The sequence below is a fragment of the Cibotium barometz genome, chromosome 1 (genome assembly GCF_041138505.1).
Source record: "Cibotium barometz isolate CiBa-2024 chromosome 1, ASM4113850v1, whole genome shotgun sequence".
NCBI lineage: Eukaryota > Viridiplantae > Streptophyta > Polypodiopsida > Cyatheales > Cibotiaceae > Cibotium > Cibotium barometz.
In genome coordinates, this window is record NC_141046.1 from 73603080 (window position 1) to 73620192 (window position 17113).

A 17113-nucleotide genomic window follows, 5' to 3' on the forward strand; every position below is an offset into this window, starting at 1 on the left:
ATCACTCCTTGAATACCTGTACGGGTGAAGTACCACCTCAGACTATCATGGTCCTCGTGCGGAAGGGTCCATGCCGCCTGCCCACCATATGTTCTTCTCAGACTGCACTCCAAAGTAATCTTGCTTGCGTCGCTTTGTGTGCAAGTTATTCTCCGCATCACCTATTTCATCTTCGCCGTCTAAGCTCTTTCGCTTCAATGCCCTGCTCATGAGTGTCAGACTTGTACGTTCCACCCTTTGGCCCTTTACAACCTGACATTCATCCAATTTGAGGACAAATATAGCCTTTCCATCCGTCTCCTCTAATGTCATATCATAAAACTGAATCATAGCTCGTTGAAGCGCCTCCACCTCGACGTAAACATTGTTAAACTTGTTGTAAGCAAAATCTTTTAAATTTGACATTGGCGTGCTACCATCCACCCATCTGTAGCCGCCTAGCAAGTCGGCAATATTGTTGTTTGCTGACTTCCTTGCCATAACTATACTGTATGGTGTTGGAAGTATAGATCGTGTCATTCCTTTGCCTCGTAGACGTGCTGTGATGCAAGTATACAAAGCCCTGTATCCCTTATCACTGATACCTGCTGTGTCGCACACAGTGAGCATGTCAATGGGATTGACAATCTGCTCGAATTCCTTGAGAAAATACTTTTGAATCTTGTCACGCAACGCACCATTTACTGGATTGGTTATCATATTGATTACTTTCTGCTCTAGAATAATGTGCTCAAGGATAGACTCCTCAGTATTGGAACAACCTAATATTGCTTTAGCACATTCCCTGGACATCACATAGTTCAGAGTCAATGACATAACTATATGAAAAAGGAATGTAATGCTAGTTTTGAAGCTGTGATTACCTTGTTTGACGCACACATCGCTTGCGAGCCCCCCCATCTTTGGAAAGAAGACTCAGAGGCTTGCGCTTTCGCTGCCTTGCATTATATCCCATGGGGAGGTTCCGAGTTGAGTTTCGAAGACGGAGATAGTTCTCTATAGCTCGATCCCTGCTTTCCACACCTTCATCAAGCTTCATCTTCTGCTCTGCATCCTCCTTCTCTAGATCCTTGACTCGAGCTAGCATATGTTCCTTTGTGGCCATGAAAGTTGACGCACATTCTTCCTTTTCCGCCTTGCATAATTTTAGAAGCTTCCTGAGGTGATTTTGATTTGAGAGTTCCTGCAAGTACAAAGAATAGAGCCTCTGACAGTACCCTAAGAAACCATTATAACCGTCACCCAAGAAGCGTACGACCTGCGTGATATTACGAAAAGGGGGAGGTGCACCAGTCTGTGGATCAAGGGGATAAATGCTTCCATCAGTCCAAAGATCAATGGCTTTTGCACCTTGAAGTTGTAGCACCTCAGCAGGAATACATCCCTTCGTTCGATTACTTCGCATTGTGGCATACTCCTCGTCTAAGTCCACGTGCAACCGAAACTTTGATTGCTTGTTGGTGATGTCCCGTAGAGCCATTGTACCTAGCAAATGGAGATGGAGGAGATGTAGATGGATACAGAGATGGAAATGTGGATGGTGATGGAGATGGTGGAGATGGAGGATGGAGGTGGAGGATGGAAATGTGGATGGTGATGGAGGAGATGAAGATGGAGATGGTGATGGAGATGGAGGTGGAGGAGATGCAGATGGATACAGAGATGGAAATGGAGGCCTTGAGGAGATAGATATGGAGAGCTTGCTAGTGATGGAGATGGAGAGCTTCAACTTGCAAGGATGTGTAGATCTGTACCTTCACAGGAGGGGATGGTGAGCTCTTCCATGAGAGCTGGTGGAGAGGATGATAGATATGGAGAGCTTGCTAGTGATGGAGATGGAGAGCTTTAGCTTGCAAGGATGTGTAGATCTGTACCTTCACAAGAGGGGATGGTGAGCTCTTCCATGAGAGCTGGTGGAGAGGATGATGGAGTAGGAGGTCCAGATCTGCAGGCCATGGCTCCTAGAGAGAGAAAAAGAAGCCCTTACCCAAGTAAAACACCCTAAACGCATTTTAGAGAGAGAGTGTAGAGAGAGAGTGGGATCTGCAACACCTCCAAAAAGGGAGGGAACAAAGTGACGAAAATTTTCATTCTTTGTGAAAGGTACTTCACTACAAGACAAAAAGGCAGTTAGGTCCATATTCCTTCCCAAGGACAGAAGATCTAATGATTAGATCACCTTTTGGCCTATTTTCTTTTTTGTAGAAAAGGAAAAATGCATTTTCAGGCCTAGGCCACTAGCTTGGTCAAAGCTTGATTAGCATTTTAAGCATTTCACTAAGTGTCCAAATAAAAGGGCCCAAGAAGACCCCAAACAAGTCCTAATGTCTTAATTTGGATTTCCTTTTATCTTGGGTATAGAAGGAGAGCACACACTATGGCATGATGCATCCTCCTCCTCTTCAAGTTCAGGTTTAGTTGTGTGGGCTCTTAAATTTCCATTCATCCAATAAAATGTGTCTCTCCATAGTTGATAATTTCTTTATAAAAGAGCGCTTATCGAGATTCATACTTTTGAGGATAAGAAGCTATGAGGCCTGCTATATCCCTCGTGCAATATTCATGCTCAATTGGCTTGTACTTACTCTAAGGTGGGCTAGCTATGCTAATGTGTAAGGTATGTGAATTTATCCTTCTCTAAGAGGTGGTGCCTCTAAAAAGGGATGAGATAAAGTTGTCAATTAATCACCTCAAAAAAGATGTTGTGTTAGCTATTTTGAACCATGAAAGACCAAATTTCACCTCCCACTGAGTCCTCCCTCACTGCATCTAGCAATGTGGGGCTTGGTTGGATTGATTCCAAATGCAGAGGCTTTGGAACTAGCTCTCTTTGTAGCCTCTTAAGAATGGTTATAGTTTTGATCAAGGCCTTTGGATGGCAATAAGGTTCCCTCCTTAGTTTTATGATTGGATCTAAGCATATCAATAGGGATCAACTCAAGCAAGGTCAATGGTTTGTACTCGACCACTTGCTCAAGCATTGGCTCTAGTTTAGCATGCACCTTCCTTACAAGCTCTTAGGCTTATTTTATTCTCTCTTTCTCCAACATGGGGTTAGGGTACTCCTTGAGTTTCCTAGAAAGGTGTTCATATAGTATATGGGTTTCTTTCCTTTGGGAAGAGAGGGTTTGAGTGGGAGATCACTGACTATCTTCACAAGGGAGGTAGATTTGGAACTATCATCCGTACCCCTTTCAATGGTCACAATGTCATTGTCTTTGACAACTCATGGTGCATTGAGTTTCTACCAAGCTCTTGTTCTAGACCTCTGGGTCTAGTTTATTAGACTTTTTAGGGCTTGTATCCTTTGGGGCTTTCACCTCTAGCTCTTGGGTTGCTTTCTTCTTCTTTGTTGCATTGGATGTCTCCTTGGCAAATTCCCTTAACTTAGTCTAGAGCCTTATGGTAGCATTAAGGGAAACTATATAAATAAGTCCTCCTTGTACACTCAATAAGCTCATCAAAGTGATTGATATCACTCTATTGGGACAATCCTTAAAATCATGTTCGAATTCACACTTATAATATGTGCCTCTGTGTGGAATGACATTTGGGTTTGGCACTGGATTTGGGGATGGAGCTAGGGCACTAGGTGTGCACAAGCCCTTGTAGGTGAAAACATTGAAGAGGTGGGGTGCATCCCATGTTAATGAGGTCCCTCACCTTTTGTTGCACCATAGCTTCAAAAAGAGAGGTATGGTCAATGGTTGGGGGTTTCTTAGATATCCCGACTCATAGCTATCCTATTCTAGACTCTCAAAGTCTAGTAAAGTCAATGAGTACTATTGTATTGGTGCCATTCTAGGAGAAACTGGTTAGGGTGGTAATACCAAAGGTGGCATTGGTGGTGGTAGTCTATACAAGGTTTGATATGTAGACCCTAGAGCTTATGCCTGTTGAGAAGTGATTGGTGGGGATAGTGAGGTCAATGGTTATCTTGGCACAAGGAGAATTATCATGGTGTGGAAGTCCACCTTGGGGCTTGTGCCTATTGAGAAGTTACTGGTGGGGTTAGTGAGGTCATTGGTTGCCTTACCATAGGGAGCATTATTGTGGTGTGGAAGTCCACCCTGGAGCTTGTGCCTGTTGAGACGTGACTGGTGGAGCTAGTAAGGTCAATGGTTGCCTTGACACATAAGAATTATCGTGGTGTGGAAGTCCACCCTAGTGGTGGGTTTCCTTGGTACCAATAATGAATTATGTTATGGTTCGCATGGTGCTAGCAATAAGCACAATAATCTTGTTATCTAGGCCTTAGCATTGTTGTACACTCCATACTTACATGATTTTCGACGATAAACTATGCGCTAAACCATATCTCTCCATGGGAATAGATATGGGTGTCTTGCTTGAGGTGCTTGTTAAGGATTCCCTTATGATTTTGTGTGTGATTTTGATGGCAAATTATGCACCAAACCATATCTCTACATGGGAATAGATATGGGTGTCCTGCTAGGTGTCTTGCTTGAGGTGCTTTTGTCGGGGATGCCCTTGAGGTTTTTTGTATGATTTTGATGGCAAATTATGCACCAAAACATATCTCTACATGGGAATAGATATGGGTGTCCTACTTGAGAGGTGCTCATTGGGGATGGCCTTGAGGTTTCCCTTGGGGCTAGCCCTATCATCATTACTAGCCTAAATAGTTGATAGATTATATGCCACCTCATCCATGCTCATGTCCTTGACTAGGACTCTAGCAAAGCTAGAGTCTAGTTGGGCATCCTTGGCCATCTAGCCAATGATGAGGCTTCGGATGATGCATCCCCTATCTCTTGGTTCATGTGAACCTCTACATCCTTGTCTTAGAGATTGTCTACCAAGTCTATTACCTCACGGTAGTGCCGCTCATCAAAGATATAGTGCCTAGACCTGCAGAGATGGTCATAAAGCCTCTTGCTCTTAATATCAATCATAATTTGATTAATGAGCAACAAGTCATCCAGTCTTTTGTATGAGTGTTACATCTCATGTGGAGATACTTGGTTCTAACAATATATTCCTACCAAGTTTCACCCTTCTCCTGCTTGAGGTTATAAATCTGTACAATGGGGGGCTTCATCTAGCTCCATTGGGTGAGAATCCCACAATGAATGTGTGTCTCAAGATGTCCTAGCTTGCCTTTTTAAGTGGGTTTAATGACCTAAACCACTAGCCTACTTTGCCTTTAAGGCAAAGTCCATTGAATGAGAAGATCTTGGTGGGATCATCAATCCATCCCTTAGCCTCACAAATTCGATCGTACTTTTGTAGATACTAAATGGGATCTCAAGTTTCATCAAATTTGGTCATCATCCTTGAGATGTGGATTAGCTTGGTTTTGCCCAACTCTAAGCCTCTAGGTGCTATGTTAGTCACAACCCCCTTCCCATTTCAAATGCTATCTCAGCATGTCTTTTGCATATTCATGTAGTGGGTGGAGGAACATAAGAAGTTGGTTGCACGATATCCTTTGTTTCAGGGTACGCGATGTCTTACCCTATAGGGTTAGGGAGCATAATTTTTCCAATGAGACTTGTCCTCTGTAAGCCTAGCCTTGATAATTGTCCTCTGCAAGCCTAGCCTTGATATTGCAGGCTCATTGCAGAGCTAAAGACATGTTATGTGAATGCCCTTATGGATCCCTTTGTAAAGAGGTAGTCTCAAAATTGACTCTTTACTCTTTCTTATTTTTTGTTTCTCATCCAAATAAAGAAGAATTGGAGCTTAGTTCTTTGTCACTTCTATAGTAGGCTTGTTTGGGAGAGTGGAACTTCTGTGGGAGAGATGGACCCTTATTTCTTGCCATGTGTGCACTTAGTGTTGGGTGTGTTAAAGGAACACTTGTTCCGGGTGGCACAATAAAAGACACATGTCCCATTTATGTAACTACAATTGTTGAGCTATTTGCTGGTCATGGTCTGCATAGGATAAACTATTAGGTCATTGACACCAAATGTTTGAAACATTGTGGCATCAAACATGGTTTAATCGCTTCCTGTGGGAGCGAACCTTGAGGTTCCAAGTCCTACTCTAGAGCTACACCTAAAAATAGGGCATTTGAATACCTTCTTCATAAAATTTAAGGTGTCTACCACCAAATCCTGTTGGTAATCCAGAGTTGGGAGGATCATGATGGCTATTATTTCTAGGTATTCCATTATTCCTTTGCTTATGTCTATGTTTCGTTGTCTCGTTTCTTTCCAAAGCTCCTCACTGGATCCTTCTTGATTAGGGAACACTCTGTTGAGTGCTGGTCTTTGTTGGGGTCAAAGGCTTGGTGGGATTAAGGAGGTCTGGTTTGATATGCTGTAATTAATTATATTGTCATTTCTAACAATTAGTCCAGATCGGGTTCTAGATCAAGTCTCTAGTGCTTCTAGATCAACTCTGAGAATGGTTTCAAACAAGTTTTTTAAACTTTTTATTTTTTCTTTTTTTTTCTGTTAGGCTCACCTGTCCAAGTTCACGCCACTAGACCTATGCCTCCAGGCTCACATCTGTAGGTTTACGTGTCTGGGCTCACATCTGTAGATTTATGTGTCTCAGGTCCACATCTCTAAGTTCATGCCTCTAGACTCACGTCTCTAAGCTCACACCCTTTTTATATGAACTAGGGTCACATCCTTCCCTAGTGTAAAATAGGCATCTCTAGCATACGAACATTTAGGAACAGGGCCTATGATAGGGTTGGTGTGTACTTATTAGGTAATAAGTGTATAGTCATCTAGAAATAAGACCTATGACACAGTTGGTGTGCATGGGTACACTTATTGGGCAATAATTATACTTAACTTTTTAATAATTATAAAGAACAAGAATTGTTCTAAGAATTTACACTACTGTGCTGGTACAAATTATATGACAAGAATATCTTCCAAGGACATTGGTAGATGTGTCTATGTGGGTTTTTATTGTTGAAGTCCATGGATATCATGTGCATGAGCAAGATGATTAGTAATAATTCTATACTAATCTAATGTGATTAGAGTGAATTAATCTAAGGTGGGTGTAATCTAAGTGTACTCATGTTAATGAGTAAGTGCAATAGACTCAAGCACAATTAGGCTACAAGATTAAGACTTGTACTCATAGAGAGGCTTGAGATGTGTGCAAGTGATATGATTTCATTGCTTGAAATGGTCCCCTTTTATATGAGAAGGTACACCCTTGGGCTTGTACAATAATGTGGGATAAATACCTTTGCTCATGTGGCTTCATGCTAGGCTTCGCACTTTCTTGGCTACTCATCTCACTCCCTACCTCTCCCTTGTACTCTATGGCACCACACTTCTCAACACCCCCCCTTGGTGCCATATCTCTGGGCTACTCAAGGTGGTCGGATGCGAGGCACAACAGTCATTACCCCCCTGGGTGTGCAACTGGCTACTCTCAGGTGGTCGGGTATCATTACCCTCCTCGGGTGCTCAACTAGCTACTCTCAAGTGGTCGAGTAGATTTACAATTGCATCACTTCCCCTAGGCGCTCTCTGGCAGTGGCTACTCATAGATGGTCAAGTATGCTCAAAACATACAAAATTGCCTACTCATTTGGTGGCTTTTACAACATATGATTTTGAGCTAGGGTAGTGGTGTGATAGCTCGATGTTGCTTAGTGCTACTACTACTGGCTCGAGATCTCCTTGCTTTGCTTGATGAAGATCCCTTGTTGCTTCCTTCGTTCTTCATGTCGATGTCATGTCCTTCTTCACCTTGTTGGCTGCTTCTTGGCTCTTGGTCTTTTCTCTTTGGCTTGACTCTTGGCTCTTTGACAACTTCTTTAGTGTGGACATCGTTCTTCATGTTGTAACTTGATTCTTGATTTTCTTATGTGCCTTTGATACATTTAGTGTGGATGCCATGTTGTGTGCTATGGTCATCTCATGCACTTGTGCTTTAGACATGCTCATAATAATAGAGTTAAATTTTGCTTTTGATGCTTATGCACATGTATTTTTCCATGATAAGTTTCCCAAGGATTTAACCCTTGCCCAATGAACTTCCCAATGTTCGATGCCATGAGAGGATCTTACCATGAGCTTGTGACAAGTCTCTATGGTAGTGTATGTACTCTCTTACAAGATTAAGCTTTGATTTTTTCGTGCAATGACTGATTTCAAGCTGATAAAGATGATTTAGTTGCAAACTATGTACTAAAAATGAACTGAATGAGTGAAAAACGACTCAAACTAAGCAATGCAAATGAATGTGATGAAGTTGGATTTAAGAGAGAGATTCCCACAATGGATTTACACCCTAATTTTCTAATTATGAATTTTAATTGGCCTAATTTTTGCTAATACTACACTAATGATAGTGATTAGCACTTAATCACAATGATTATGAGAGCTAAAATTTGGAGCCTTCAATTGAGCATGAGGGAGCAAGCATTGAAGGGGGTTTTTGATTTAGCTCTTTTCCGTTGATAAGAAGATAAGGAACACAAAGAAAATCCAACTCAAAAACTCAAAAAACAGCCGCACTCTGTAAATTTAAGGTAACTAGTTTTTTGGTCGTAGTAGCCAATTTACTTGACCATTTAGCATAATATTTGATTTGTAGATGCCTTATGGTATGTGGAAGACACAACTAGTAGGACTTGGCCTATTGTGAAGCATACGTGGAGAATGAGCAAAAAGGCGAGTTCGCAAAAGTGCACCGAATTCGATCGGATTAGAGTTAAATCAACAAAACCCCCCGGCTGTAGTTTAGCCAAGGGTTAAGCAACACTCTCTTAAGAGGGCTTGGCTAATGATTGAGAGAACAAGCAATTCCAAGCACTTGAAGTTTGGGCCACAAAGAGGAAGAATGGGATAAGATGTGATTAAGTCTCCTAATGATGTGATTAGTGAAGAATAATGCTGAAGAGATGCTAATAAGAGGCTCAAGAGGAAAAGTGGTGGCCACAAAGAGGAAGAATGGGATAAGATGTGATTAAGTCTCCTAATGATGTGATTAGTGAAGAATAATGCTAGAGAGATGCTAATAAGAGGCTCAAGAGGGACAGTGGTGGCTTTGATACCATGTTGAAATCCATGGATATCATGTGCATGAGAAAGGTGATTATCACTAATCCTACACTAATCTAATGTGATTAGATTAGTGAATGAGAAAGGTGATTATCACTAATCCTACACTAATCTATAGAGTGAATTAATCTAAGGTGGGTGTAATCTAAGGTGGGTGTAATCTAAGTGTACTCATGTTGATTAAGTGCAATAGACTCAAGCACAATATGGTTACAAGATTAAGACTTGTACTCATAGTAGAGAGGCTTGAGATGTGTGCAAGTGATATGATTTCATTACTTGAAATTGTCCCCTTTTATACGAGGAGGTACATCCTTGGGCTTGTACAACAGTGAATTAATCTAAGGTGGGTGTAATCTAAGTTTACTCATGTTGATGAGTAAGTGCAATAGACTCAAGCACAATTAGGTTACAAGATTAAGACTTGTACTCATAGAGAGGCTTGAGATGTGTGCAAGTAATATGATTTCATTGCTTAAAATGCTCCCCTTTTATATGAGGAGATACACCCTTGGGCTTGTACAACAATGTGGGATAAATCCCTTTGCTCATGTGGCTTCATGCTAGGCTTCACACTTTCTTGACTACTCATCTCACTCCCTACCTCTTCCTTGTGCTCTATGGCACCACACTTCTTAACATTTATGGCTATAATCATTGGTCCATACTATATAAGGTATACCTACCTCCAGGCTCACATGTTCAAGCTCACAACTCACACATGTGTCTAGGCTCATGGATCATGTCTCTAAGCTCACGAGCATCTTACACCATTCTCATGTAAGTAAGATGGCAAGGCATCTTATGGTAGGTTGGGCAAGTAAGATGGCAAGGCATCTTATGGTAGGTTGGGCAAGCAATACCATAAAAGCGATGTATCTAGATTGGCTTCTCTTAATGCTTTTTTGAAAATGAAATCATGTGAACTACCATTATCATATAAAATTGAGACTAGATTTCCTTTTATCTTTTCTTGAATTCTCAACAAATCATAAATAAGAACCTTACCTTCATCTAAAATAGTCAGGATTGGAGTTACCCTCTTGCTTTAATGAATCATCATTGTCACATCTTCTTCAACCATATTAAAACGAGCTACAAGTGTGGGGTTCTTCTTCTTCTTAGGACAATTTGATGTGTGCTCCTTGTGACATTTGAGAAACTTAACGATACAATTGTTTGGTTTACTATTCAAGGGTTTGTTATTTCCATCCTTCCAAACATCTCCTTTAACCATCTCTTTACCTTTATTCATGTTATATTTATCAAAATTTCTCCAAAAAAAATAGGGGTTAGAAAATTTTCCATAAGAACTATTCTACATTTGAGAATCTAGAAGTAGAAGTTTTGGGCTTAGAATTGAGAGCAAGATCCATAACAAAGCTCAATTTATAAGAATGAAACATATTAACTTCTACCCTAATGGTAGGCTGCTTAAGACTGGCAATATTTCCATTTTTTCTCTGTTTGTTTGACCTCCTCGAACACTTGACCTTGTAATAAGATATCACATAATTTGTTAATATATGCTTGCACATTTCCTTTCTCCACTTTGTATAGAGAATCCCATGGTTAATGAGCTTTAGCCTTGTATTATTAAGGAAGAAAATGTTTCTTTAAAAGCTTCCAAAATTCCTTCTATGTATTCGTCGATGCTTGCTCTATTTTATCAAGTTCCTCTGTAAAGTAACACTTTCAATCAAATGATTGCAAGCACATTTAATTTTATCTTTTTTCAAGAAGTTTTCACCTTTAAAATAATAACCTAGCTCACTGAGCTAAGCTTTAAGCACGTGAGCATCTTTGCATCCATCATAATTCTAGAAAGTGAATGCCTTTTGACTAATTTGTGAGTCATTCTGAGAATCCTAGACATGCAATGCAACCCCAACAGTACATCAACATGATCACGTTTCATCAAAATTTTAAAAAAATCATGTTTGCACTTAGAACATTTGATACAGCACCACCTACTCAATTACTATTTGCTTTTGAAGTGTAACAAAGTTCTCTTGCATTATGGCTAGTACAAGTAAATCAACCATTTTGTATAAGCACATAAATAAATAAAAAATTTAATAAATAAAGCTTAATACTTCCAAAAGGGCTTAAATGTATGTTGAAGCCGAGCAAATACTTTGTATGAAGGTCAAACTCGAGTCTTGCTTCACATAATTTTTTCGATGAAGACTGTATTTTAACTCACATTGCGTAAATGGTTATTCAAAATTAGGGTTCCTTCATTAATCCTCATTCTATCTAAATTAATAAAGAAGCCACTAATCATGAGCAATCCTTGGTAGTACAGAGCATTGATTCTTAATATTACGATCTATTCTACTCATAGGTTTCAACATTTTGTTAATCATTCACTAAAGATCTTAATATTTCCTAATTATCAGCTAATTAAGCATAAAAATGAGCACCAACATTCAAAAATGCCTTGATATCTATAAATTGAGACTTGGAAATGTGTTATCAAGCCTTGAGATTCATCTTTTCTCCTTCTCCATTCCTCTTTATCAATCCTTCTATATTTCCCTCTTCTTACCCTTTTAATGAAACACTAATTATGCACTACTCGGGAAGAGTTGGGCAAGAAAAATGGCAAGAAAAGAAGGTATTAAGAAAGAGTTAGGGTAAGAAAAATGGCAAGAAAAGAAGGTACTAAGGAGGGCTAAAGCATTCAGCATGATTAAAAAAACACTAATCACTCTCTTTAATCTCCCTAATCAGCCCCCTCCTCACATGAAGAAGGCACTTTTTTGGGTTCCGCAACTCCCGCATTTTCTTGAAATTTTAAGTCCCCCTTCACACCCACACAGTGCCTCTTCACATCTCTAATGCTCGGGCACCCCAAATTTGCCCATTTTAGTCTCTAATTTGCTCCAAATTTCATCTTCTTGTTAAATTTCTCATCCCTTGCTGGAAATCTCAGTCTCAACAGACTTGGCAACACATTTTCAAGCTCTCTTCATTTTATTACAAATATGAAATTTTTGACTGAAAATACATCAAAATAGGCTATATATAACCTCTGCACCCTAAAAATAAGAGTAATTGGCTAATAATTAAAATACAAGAACATCCTGAAAAACTAATTTTCTTGCTAAAATATGCTAATTTTCCTATTTTTTCCTAAAAAGCAAAAAAAAAAAAGCAAAACTATCCAATTTTGCTCAAAAATAGGTAAAAATTAGGAGTTATCAATGTGTGCGTGTGTGTGTGTGTGTAACAAAAACTATCCAATTTTACTCAAAAATAGGTGAAATAAGTCCTAAAATTAGGAGTTACCAGTGTGTGTGTGTGTGTGCACGCGCGCGTGTGTGTGTGTGTGTGTGTGTGTGTGAGAGAGAGAGAGAGAGAGAGAGAGAGAGAGAGAGAGAGAGAGAGCGAGGGTTTCTATGTGTGGAAGAGTGTGTGTGAGAAGAGAGAGGGAGTGTGTCCATCAAGTCAAGAACCTTCTTGCTCTCTATCAAGAAGTCGTAGTACTACACACTTGTCTTGGATCATGGAAGTTCCTTTGGAGAGGCTAAAGAATATATACAAGGCTTATCGTTGTGGTGGGCTTCAATATAACAGTGGCCCACAACCTAAACATAATGTGAATACAAGTGAGGCTAGAGAGGTGGGACTTTAGGTGTATAAAAAGAGTTAACAACCCTCTTGCCTATATTAGTTTCCGTCCTCATAAGTTGAGAAAGATAGGCACATCAATGGTGGATCTTCGTTTCATCTTTGCAAACAGTCACATATGGTGGAAGTGTAGTCATTGGAAAGGTTTACCATTATTGCGGATGAACACACTCTGGCTAGGGTCTACATGCATCTTAATTATATAGAAATCCTAGTATGATCGACCACGAAATCCAAGTAGTGATTGTAACGCCTCCGCCTACGGCTGCGTCTTCCTCAAGCCGCCATAGCCTAGGCGTGGAGAAGAAGAGAGGGTGGAAGTCGGTTCGCCTCCCAACCATATAATGATGAGTTAGGGTTTCTCGTTGGGTTTTATACCAAAACCCTGGCCTGTGTCCACACCTCCTAGCCCGGCTGCCCATCTTACTTAAGAGCCGTGCTAACTTAGATGTGTACACACATCAACCAAAACCTAATGCCCATTAACCCCTGAACCCCGCTAGCACTAATAATACTCTCGAGACTCCGAAAGCTATTAACTTATGCTAGGGTTTGACTTCCGTAGGACCATAGTCGTGACATTACTCCCCCCTTCGAAAAGAGTTTTCGTCCTCGAAAACAAAAGTGGGGAAATGTTTCCTCATCACACTAATGTTTTCCCAAGTGGAGCCTTCCTCTGGACGGTCCTTCCACTTGATAAGAGCTTGTTTCCGAACTTGGTGGCGAGTACGTAACATGTGGTAATCCAATACTCTTTCTGGTTCATGAGGCAATATTGGAGGTTCCACATATTCTACCAAGAAAGAATCATCCACCGGCCTTTCATGACCCATAAGGCGTTTCCTCAAACGGCTTACGTGAAAGATGGGATGAACCTTGGAATGTGCTGGTAACTCAAGTTTATAGGCTACTGGGCCCACTTTCTTGAGTATCTTAAACGGTCCACAAAATCGGGGCGACAATTTTGGTATGGGACCCGTTTTTAAACTGGTGGAGTTTTCTGGTACCTTCACAAACACCCAATCACCTTCTTGAAAGTGCAGTGGCCTACGTTTCTGGTCCGCAAACTTCTTGTAACGATCTTGCACTTGACGAACATTTAATCGTGCAAGGCGCAACATATCCATATGGTCTTGGATAAAATCCTTAACCTGACTGATTTTCTCATTCGCCAGTCCCACCGACACTGGTGAACGTGGCTGAAAACCATACATCAACATGAAAGGGCTAAAGCCTGTCGAGAGATGCTTTGCACTATTGTAAGCAAACTCAAGAATAGGCAAATAAGACTCCCAATCAGATTGTTTTTTGCTGACATATGCCCTAAGCATATCTTCCAGCACTTGATTAACCCGTTCAGTCTGACCATCTGTTTGCGGATGATCAGCTGTACTAAGGTTAAACATAGTACCCAGCTTACTGAATATTGCTCGCCAAAAATGGCTGTTAAACTTGCGATCGGGACTCCCAATTCTGGAGTTGTAACTGTTTTCTTAGTAGGCACAAACCTACAAAGCTTGGTTAATCGATCCACGATTACCCAAATGGCATCATGTCCACGATTCGTTGCGGTGGGCAAGCCCGTTATAAAATCCATAGAGATACTTTCCCACTTTTCGTCGGGAATCTCTAATGGATGCAGTAACCCGCCAGCTTTAAGACGTTTTGCTTTGTTCACTTAACACTTTTGACACTGCAGAACATAGTCAGTAACATCCTTGTGAAGTCCAGGCCAATAGAAATGCTTTCTTACGAGAGCATACGTTTTGCGAATGCCCGCATGACCTGCACTTGGACTATCATGACACTCAAAAAGAATTTGGCGCCTAGTGTTTAAGTCCAATGGAACACAAACTCTCCCCTTGTGGAGTAAGTATCCATCATCGATGGAAAAGTTTTTCCATCGCTGTAGTTCATCTTGTGATAAAGAAGAACCATGTGTGGAAGAACTGGGAACACTACCGTTTGAGTGAGAGGGACCCCTCATTTGAACATGATTCCACACCTTTGAGTATGTTGAATCCTGCTTGCATTTGCCTCGTAAAGATTCTAACAATTCGCTTTTCAACTCTGTGAATAACAGCGAATTAATCTCTGGCATACGACTCAAAGCATCAGCTACAATATTGTAACGTCCTTTGCGATAGCGTAGCTTGCAATCATACTCCTGAAGGATCTCAGCCCATCTGGCCTTTCGACCCTGCAAATCTGTTTGGTTCATAAACCACTTTATGCTTTCATGATCAAAAACAAGCTCGAATTGTGCACCATATAAGTAATGTCGCCATTTTTGTAAGGCATATATGATGGCAAAGAGCTCACGCTCGTAAGCTGAGTAGTTTTGTTGAGCACGATTGAGCTTCTTGCTCTCATAGGCAACAGGATGACCATCTTGAATGAGAACCGCACCCACTGCCTTAGCACTGGCATCCGTTTCAATCACAAATGGTTTTTGAGGATCCACAATTGCCAAGATGGGAGCTGTAGCCAAAGCAACTTTAAGCTTATCAAAGCTACGTTGTTGCTCCTCACGCCATTGAAAGGTAATTGCCGCACCTTTCAATTGATCAGTCATGGGAGCGGCAATCTTTGCATAACCGTTCACATATTTGCGATAAAATCCTGCCATTCCCAAGAAGATTTGAAGTTCTTCCTTACTTTGAGGTGTTGGCCATCGCATAATAGCATCAACCTTACTAGCATCCATAGCAATTCCGTCTGTAGAAATTACATGACCTAGGTATTGTATGCTATCCTTGAGAAATTCACGCTTACTTTCTTTCGCGTAAAGTGTATTCTTGCGTAATAACTGAAAAACTTTTCGTAAGTGTTCCAAATGCTCTTCTAAAGTCGAACTATAGACCAAAATGTCATCAAGAAAGACAATGACAAATTTGCCTAAGTACGGCCTTAGTACGCTATCCATAAGCATCATAAACGTTGCTGGGGCATTAGTAAGCCCAAACTAACCAAAAACTCATAGTGTCCAAAGCGAGTCCGGAACGCAGTCTTGGTTATATCATCAGCGTTAATACGCACTTGATGATATCCTGAACATAAATCAATTTTAGAAAAATACTTCGCACCTTTGAGTTGATCAAACAACTCATCTATCTTAGGTAGCGGGTATTTGTTCTTAATGGTTACCGCATTCAAGGAGCGATAATCCACACACATGCACATGGATCCATCCTTTTTCTTCACCAAAAGAATGGGCAATGCCCATGGTGAAGCACTATGGCGAATGAAGCCCTTACTAAGGTAATCAGCAAGCTGACGTTCCACCTCAGCTGCTTTAGTCGCACTAAGCCTGTACGACGGCTTACTAATTGGTTTGGTGCCCGGAACGACATCAATGCGATGAGGCAAAGCTCGTTCGGGTGGCAAACCCTCTGGTAAATCATTAGGAAAAATATCTTTAAATTCTTGTAAGAGTTGTTGCAAAGACAAAGCATTAACTGGTTGCTTAAGATTATTTAAAGAGATTTTAGAAGAAGGTAAAGAGAAAGAAGGCATCGCTGAGGAAGATTCATTTGAAGAAGAAACATCATGCACATCAGACCCACTAGTTTGAGACACACAATAACAAAAATAGACTTCTTCTATTTGATTACTATGCTGCAAAAAAGAGAGTTCGGCATTACATATGAGTGGTGTTGGGGGTACATCACGTTCCCCAATAAGTAAAACATGCTTACCATTGGCCTCAAACGTAAACGTATTATGTTCATAACTCCTTTTGAGTGATGACCCTAACCCATACAACCACTCCCGTCCTAAGATGACATCCGCACGAGACATATTCATCACTTGGAAGTCAAGAACCATAGTGTGTTCTTGCACAAACACAGGCACTTGCCGTACTAGAGTATCCCACACATCGTGATCATCCCCCTGAATGGTGGACACCACATAACGATGAGAACTCTTTGTCTCCGACAACTTTAATTTCTTAACTAATGCATAGTTCAAGAAATTGTGCGTGGCACCATTATCAATGAGAATACGTACTCGATGACCATAAATGGAGCCATGCATACGGACCAAATCATGTGGTCCAACTGTCTCTTGCGACATAGATGCAGTGAGATTACACTCATGCATCTCGGCAGTGTGCGAAACCTCTACCGCAGAATACTTAGGATCAGCATCCAAGGGAAGCATTTGCACCATGTGTACAGCCTTCTCCTTGACCTTATCCTTATTCTTGCGAGGTAACTGTGGATAATTTTTCTTCTCATGATCACTACCTAAGCAATGATAACATAGTTTCTCCTTCTTGGCCCGTTCATAGTCTTGTGGAGACAACGGACCACTTGACCCTTTAGACTTCTTTGTGTTTTCAGTAGAATTGCTGGCAAGTTTACGCTTATTAGCATTAAATTGCGAGCCATTGAATTTGGCCGGTCTATCCATGCCCTTCTTATCCATGGTGTCATCAAAGATAAGGGCACTTTGGATAGCCGCTT